This window comes from Alosa alosa, chromosome 10 (genome assembly GCF_017589495.1).
Source record: "Alosa alosa isolate M-15738 ecotype Scorff River chromosome 10, AALO_Geno_1.1, whole genome shotgun sequence".
Lineage (NCBI taxonomy): Eukaryota > Metazoa > Chordata > Actinopteri > Clupeiformes > Clupeidae > Alosa > Alosa alosa.
The window spans coordinates 7,311,189-7,318,906 of NC_063198.1; the positions used below are offsets into that span (position 1 = coordinate 7,311,189).

A 7,718-nucleotide genomic window follows, 5' to 3' on the forward strand; every position below is an offset into this window, starting at 1 on the left:
GTTGTTGTGGTTTTTTTTTGTTGTTGTTGTTTGTTTGGTTGGTTGGTTTGTTTTTTTTTTTATTAAAAAAGATTGGGTTTCTTTCTTTGGTTAGGTCAAGGCATGGCTAGTGGATTTGTTGGAATAGGCCTTCAGGTGGTCTGAGGAATGGACTGTTCTCATACACATACACACACACAAACATACACACACACACACACACTGACACACACACGCTCTGTGTTCTCTTGCAGGTTTGATCTTTGTGGTGGACAGCAATGATCGGGAGCGTGTGAACGAGGCCAGAGAGGAGCTGATGAGGATGTTAGCTGAGGACGAGCTCCGTGATGCTGTGCTGCTCGTCTTTGCCAACAAACAGGTGCACCTATTATCTCTCTCTCTTTCTTCATTTCTCTCTGTCTGTCTCTTTTTTTCTTTATCTATCTCTCTCTATTTCTTCATCTGTATCTATCTTTTTTCTTTCTCTTTTTTCCTCTTTATCTCTCTCTCTTCAGGTATTCGTGTTGTATCCACATTGATGTAAACCAGTGTTTCTCAAAGTGTGGTCCGCAAACTATCCCAAGTGGTCCGCGAGCAGACGTGGTGAAATATAATATAGATGAGTTGTTTGCAATATTGAACCAACTTGTACATTATGTAAATCCAAACAGTTCTGCAACACTGCCTATGTAAGCGGTGCCAGTTTAAATCATATGAATCCTCTGAAACAATAAGCAAGGTGCAAAATTAAATAAGCAAGGTGGTTCAGAGTACACCTATTGTGTAACATACCATTTTTAGCTAGATGGTCCGTGAGGTTTTTTTTTTTTTTTTTTTTTGGTTAAGTGGTCCTTAGTCTGAAAAAGTTTGAGAAAACACTGATGTAAAGCAAATCATTTGAGAACCCCTGCTGCACTGTGCATCTGCCCAGAGGTGTACGTCTCTAACTCCAACTATGCTCCTGTCTGTTTTCATCCCTGTGTTGTGACTGCTGTGGACCCCAGGATCTGCCCAACGCCATGAACGCGGCGGAGATCACAGACAAGCTGGGCCTGCACCAAGCCCGCCACCGCGAACTGGTACATCCAGGCCACCTGCGCCACCAGCGGAGACGGCCTGTATGAGGGGCTCGACTGGCTGGCCAACCAGCTAAAAAACAAGAAGTGAGCTGCGACCGGGGATTTTAGATGGGGGGGTGGGGTGGGAGGATCTTGTGGGAGTCGGGTGGGGTTACTTTGGGGTTATGTTGTTGTGGTTTTTTTTTTGTTGTTGTTGTTTGTTTGGTTGGTTGGTTTGTTTTTTTTTTATTAAAAAAAGATTGGGTTTCTTTCTTTGGTTCGTCAAAGGCATGGCTAGTGGATTTGTTGGAATAGGCCTTGGGTGGTCTGAGTGAATGGACTGTTCTCATACACATACACACACAGACACACACACACACACACAGACACACACACACACACACACACACACACACATACACTCACAGCATACATGCTTTTGCACACACAAAAGCAAATATGTATATTTACAAACAAAATGCGCACACACCATATTTTGTGTCTTTGTTCCTGCGTCCACCTCACTCTGACCTTAGTAACTTATTGACCAATAGTAACGTAGTTATTACAGTCAGTGCAGTACAGCTAAGAAACCAATACAGACTAATAACACAATATACTATATGTTCGCCAGTGTTTGTCTGTTCTCACTGTTAACTGTTGCCTTGATCCTTTTGGGCAGGACTCACTACAGTCACTGCTGACTCAGTGTGTCTGTTGCTTCTCTCCTCCTGTCAGTCCGTCCTAATGGTGACACCTTAATGTAGTCAATCAAACCAGAGAAGATTAGGTATCAGAATTACCATATGAATTGCAATTTAATTATATGTTAATTTTTATAATGTATATATTGATAAATCTACTTTTTTGGTTTTTTTACATGTTTGACGCAATGTTGATGCAGTTTTGCGAAGTTTAGCAGTAATGTTTACCTAACACTAACACACACACACACACACACACTTACATGTACTATACACCTGCACTCCCCCTCTCCCAACCCTGCAGTAGAGTGCATTGTTTACTGTTTGCTTGTTATCTCACGTGAAGGATTGTCCTAGTCGGTGTCTGTGAATGGCTAACTGAGTATGTGTCATTGTTGCCTGCATGCCAGTCTCCTGTGATAGCATAGCTCAGCTGAGGTTAGAGTGCATGCAAATGTTGTGCGGAAGTAGGATAGGCTAAGTCGATGTGGCATGCTCTCTTGTGGTTGCATTGTGTGGACAGTTTGCCGATGTGTTTAGGTAGTTGCAGTAGCCCTATGCCTGGTTAGATCTTGTGATGGTAGTCCTAGCAGTGTTGTGCTCGCTGTTTAGTCATTAGAAACCATGCTAACGTGCTAACATCTTTTTCGCTAAAACACTGCATGGCCTGCATGCTGCACTGCTTCAGTAGGGTAGATTGATGTTGTAGATGGATAGAGAGTAGGTACTGTAGGTGAGTATGGAATGCGCTGTTTAGTCCTTTCTCCAGCTGTTTCTGTGGGTAGGTAGTCTTTAGATTTGTCGTGTCTTCTTGAATAGGCAAATGCTTCAAGGATGCAATGTGCCGTGGTTGCATTTCTTTCTCTCTGGTTATTAGATACGTTTATTTATGAATAGATCTGTCTTCAAATAGATGATGTTAGGCATTAATGTTGCTTTGTGTGTCTTCTCTCTTTGATGCTTTGATTGAGGTGTTCTGTCTTGTGTATTGTTAGTTCAAATAGATGTTCTCAGCTGCTCTCACTTCCTCTCACACACACACACACACACACACACACACACACACACACACACAAACATACACAAACATGTCACACACACTCATACACAAAGCCCAATGTGTATATGCCTGGTACTGCTAAAAGACAAACTGCATTATATTGCCTCATGTATTTCTTTGGGTTTCCCTCGCATAGTGCTCTATTGAACCATGTGGTGCAGAAAGTCTCCAGAGTATTCTTTATTGTAAATGAATGTTTATTCTCTTGTATCATTTGTTTATATCGATTATTTATTTATTTTCTTCCTTTTTATTTATTATCAATTTGGGTATTTATTCATGTGTTATGTATTAGAGAATGCAATTCTTGTAGAACTGTCCAGAAAACACAACACTGCCTCTATGTGTTTTTGTTTCAAATCACAAGTGTATATGTTAGCCAGGATGGAGTCACCTTTCAAATATACAGGTCTACGGCCAGAATCAGTATTCCTACATTTAGAGTTGTGTAATGAACATAGGTGGGAGGGATACCTGGCCACATATTCAGCTAATGGAGACACTTACTCACCTTCTAAGAGAACTACCACTTACCATAAGCATTTTATACCAACAAAGGGAAACACAGTAGGTGATGTCAACATCAACTCTTGTCTTGTATGTGTGTGTGTGTGTGTATACCGGTGTATACTAAATAACACAAATACAAAAAAACAATGAATACAGAAACTGTTCAATAGTGATCGCGTGTTTGGTTTAGTCACATGCACATCAGAGCAGTATATCTGCTGCAATCCATGTGTGCAACTGTTTGAGTTCTGTGGCCTTATATGAAGTTTTGTATGAAACAAATGGTTTGATGGATTGACATGAAATGAACTTTTTTGATTATTGAATTATTTTTTTATTTTTTTTGCTTGTTTGTTGTCTGATTTCATATCTTTGTTGTTTTAATTCCTGTATGTCTGAAAGCACGACTAAATTGCTCTTTAAACAGAAAAGGATACAAATGCCCTTATTTACTTATATGTGTATGTGTTTCATTTGTTTATTTATTTTCTTATTTATGTATTTATTTATTTTAAACCTCTGTGTTTCTCTTAATTGCAGTGTTACAAAAGTGTGATTTGGTTACTTTTTGGTCGTGGACATTCATAGTGTTTCGGGTTTAAGACAAAAAAAAAAACTTTTTGATGGCTTAGACAGTGTCTGTGAATAAAAATAAGAAAATAAACACATTAAAACCAATCTTGGAAAAATAAAAAGCCAACAACCCACCCCGTAAAAGATACTGTATCCATACTGATAATGACTTTCGTAACCAAGGTGATGCTGATTATTATTATAATGTGTAGTCATTGGAGTCGTTCGAAGCCGTCTGACCCATAGACTGTAAACTCACACACAGATTCAAATATAATCCCGCTGTGTTGACAATAAACCTGTTTTCTGTATGGCCTGTTGGGTCCTCCATGTCTGATTTCTCTCCTCTTTCTGTTTTTAATGCACACAAGCTTCTGACCACCCCTTTAGACATGGTAGTCACACACATTTACCCCTATAGGATTTAAAACTCACCCAGTGGGGTGGCATTTCATTGAGATGGTCATGTTTGCTATTTTCAACAAATATCTTGAGACCATATTCCATGGCCCTTAAGGAATGTTTCCAGTGGTTTCAAATGCACTTACTCTATGATAATGTCGCTTTCTGGAGAGGAGAAGTAACATTAAATCTGTTTTATCTACAGTCTAGAAAATAAGAGCAGATGATGACACAGGTCTCTAAAGGGGGTGGATGCTGTGTTGCTCCCCTCCCTCCTGCTTAATGTCTCAATTTTCTCTTGTGCCATAGCGAGCAGCAGCACAGTTGTTTTCAATAGGATATGGATTGATGTGCACACTCTGTGCCTCCTGCTCCGCTGGTATTCAATGGGGTGTTTCCAGACTTCGTAGTAAGTGTTAGAAACAGTGCCAGGCTCATTTATCACCACTCCTTACGTGTGTGTGTGTTATGCTTCAGAGGATTTCTCGCTCAATTTGAAGGCGTAATCATGTAGACAGTTTCTTGCCAAAACTGCTGGTGTATATAACTCTTTTGAGACATAAATCATTTCTTCTCCCGCAGTCAATCAGGTTAATGTTTCTCATATCTTGTCAAAGTTGTTTGGTGCAGTGAGGCCATACTGTAAGTTTCCTTTTAGTTCTAGCAGCGCAGCCTATGCAATATTAAGATGTAAACTTTAGGTGGCAGTGTAACGGCAGTGCTTTACCTCAGTGCTGATACCATCAGTGCTCAACCAACACACATAGTTATTTTATTTTTCTATTAAAATCCTTTAACATTCACAGAAAACATGCCTTTCATTTTATGTGATACAAATATACAAGACTATTACATTATAGATTTAAGAGTTGTGGATTTGTTATGGAATCTAAACATATTTATGTAGTGATAGTATGTAGCACCAATACAGTCCCAAATTCAAATCTTATATATATATAAGAATAAAATAGTTTATGCAGGCCTACATTGGTTTGACCATAGATCGATTTCTGCCATAACATAACGAGTACCATATAAATGAAGTCTGAGTGTCAGCTGAGCATGCTTGAAGCCAGACACATCAACCTGGATCAAGACCAAATGTGCTGGAGGCCTGCTTAGGGCATCGCAACAAAAACACGTAATTTGCATTGCACCCATGACACAAAAACACACACACACACACACACACACACACAACATACAACAAAAGCAGCAATGAAGAGTTGATGCTGAGCCTGAACATTGCTGCAAAATGTACAATACCATGTCTGGTCAGAGTGTTAAATATTACACAACAATCATTTATAACCATTTAAGCAGGCATCTGATATTCTCACATTAACATCAATTTTTTTTTTACTGTTTGAGACTCTTTCCCTCACATAAATAACTATATCTAATAGTTTGATAGTTTGTTGTGTCTGATTAAATAATACTGTAAGGTATTATTCTTGTAATGGAATTCACCAGTTAATAAATGCTCAAATTACAGTAACAGGTCTTCCATAAAGTAGACTGTAGTGTTTTTGTTAGTAAGGTGAAATATGACCTGTACTTTTGTTCTCAGCTCATAAATTGTGATAAATCATTGTTAATTAATAGTAGATTATTAATGGTTTACTGTTTGTGTGTGTGTGTGTGAGTGAATATGTGAATGTGTGTGTGTACGTTGGGGGGTTGCGGTGGGATGGTTAGCAACGATGTATCGACAAATCCGTCCTGTTTGCTAGTAAGTTATTAACCTCTGAGAATGTGTAGTTATGCCCAAAGCCATGAAGTTTTCCAAACAGTGTCAAGCTGGTAGCCCTATGTCATATAGACCTCACACTGATTTTGCCATCATATTCTGAGGCCATATACAGTGAAATCGAGATCAGTGACCCTTCGCAAATGAAGCCCTTGTCTAAAAACTCTCAGTCTGTTATGAATTGTTCTCTTTGTCTCAGTGTCATATGAGAACAGTATGTTCAGCCTACAAGGAAAATAACTGGCACGTTGGAATAGTAAGAAGATTTGATGTGCTCTGGACTGGCAAAACAACATGTTATCTGGCCACATTGTCTTTTCCTTATTAGTCAGAAAAAGTTTAACAACGGGTGAATGTCTATGTACCTGCTGACCTTTCAAGGTTCATTTGTTCACCTTTGTCATGCATTGCTTTTTTTCCTTCTTTCTTTCTCTCTCTCTCTTGGTTTCTTTCTTAGTACATTGTTTGTTCAATCACTGCGGCGCACTAACTCGCACTTCAGGAAAAGCCTGTTTGAAGAAAAACCAGTTCCCCTCACTAAAAGATCTACACATTTCACCAAACAACATTTATGTAAAGCCAGAGGCACATGCTAAAAAACAATTGCATTTTCTCTATAAGTCGCCTACCTTTTGCATTTCTTTGTGTGTTTCTTTTATTTCTTCACTCAGGTCAGTTGGTGAACTCTGTTCCGTCATGATATGATTGGAAGTCGTCATTTGAACAAAATGAATATTTGTACACTTGAACGTCATTTGAAAAATGATTGACAAGACCAAAAAATGGGTCCATTCATTAATATTTGGCATTAATCGGGGCAACTTTTGTTTATTGCTGACGCACACAAGAAATACCTCACACGCTCCTCTTTGTGTGAGTGCTTGTCTTGAGGTGCACACGTCTGTCATCCACACTGGTACAATGGCCGCCATTGTCAGAATCGAAGTCAGTCCAGAACCATCAAAGAAAGGACGATTAACCAGTTGGCGATACTGTGACACAATGCAGCCCTTCACAGAAAACAGCCCAGCTTCACAGGCTTCCCCTCACAACAGCCAGCCTTTATCGGCGCTGCCGGTCTGTCTGGATAAGAGGCAAAAGGGACTGGCACAAGGCTGCCACTTCCTAGTGGTGCCTCTGACTGTCCTTTCATTTAATGCTGCGCTGCAATTTAGAGATTTACAATATCATAGCATCTGTTGTTATCATCTTCATATGGACTACATTATTTGTGCATTTTGTGTCATGAAATGCAGCGTAGCCTTGATTTATCCTGCTTATTTCCCAACTCTGTCACTGTGTCATTTTTACATTTAATTGGACATACAGTAGAATTATTACTGCCATTGTGAGAAAGTGTAATTTCTGCTGTCATTTAAAAGAAAAAAAAATGCCACATGCTGGGCAGTACTATCTGCCAGATTTGTTTGTATCACACTTTTCTTGTCCCAACATCAAGGGAATCATAGGTAGGCCTAAACAAAGACTGACCAATTATTCTGGTTTAGAATTCACTCCTCAGATCTACCAGTTGACAAATATGATGTAAAAACATCTAAGAAAACAGAAGATGAGAGTGTATGCAAATTGCATGGGGGAATTGACTCAATTCCTTGGTGACTAGCATATCATAAAGTTATGCCAAATATTTATCTAACCGTGAAGTCAAATGCAAACTCCCA

The 7,718-nt window shown here is 39.3% G+C and overlaps 1 pseudogene; it reads left to right on the plus strand.

Annotated features, from left to right (window-relative positions):
* The first annotated feature begins 220 nt into the window (after positions 1 to 220).
* On the plus strand, positions 221 to 4,200 carry LOC125301706 (annotated as a pseudogene).
* The last annotated feature ends 3,518 nt before the right edge of the window (positions 4,201 to 7,718 follow it).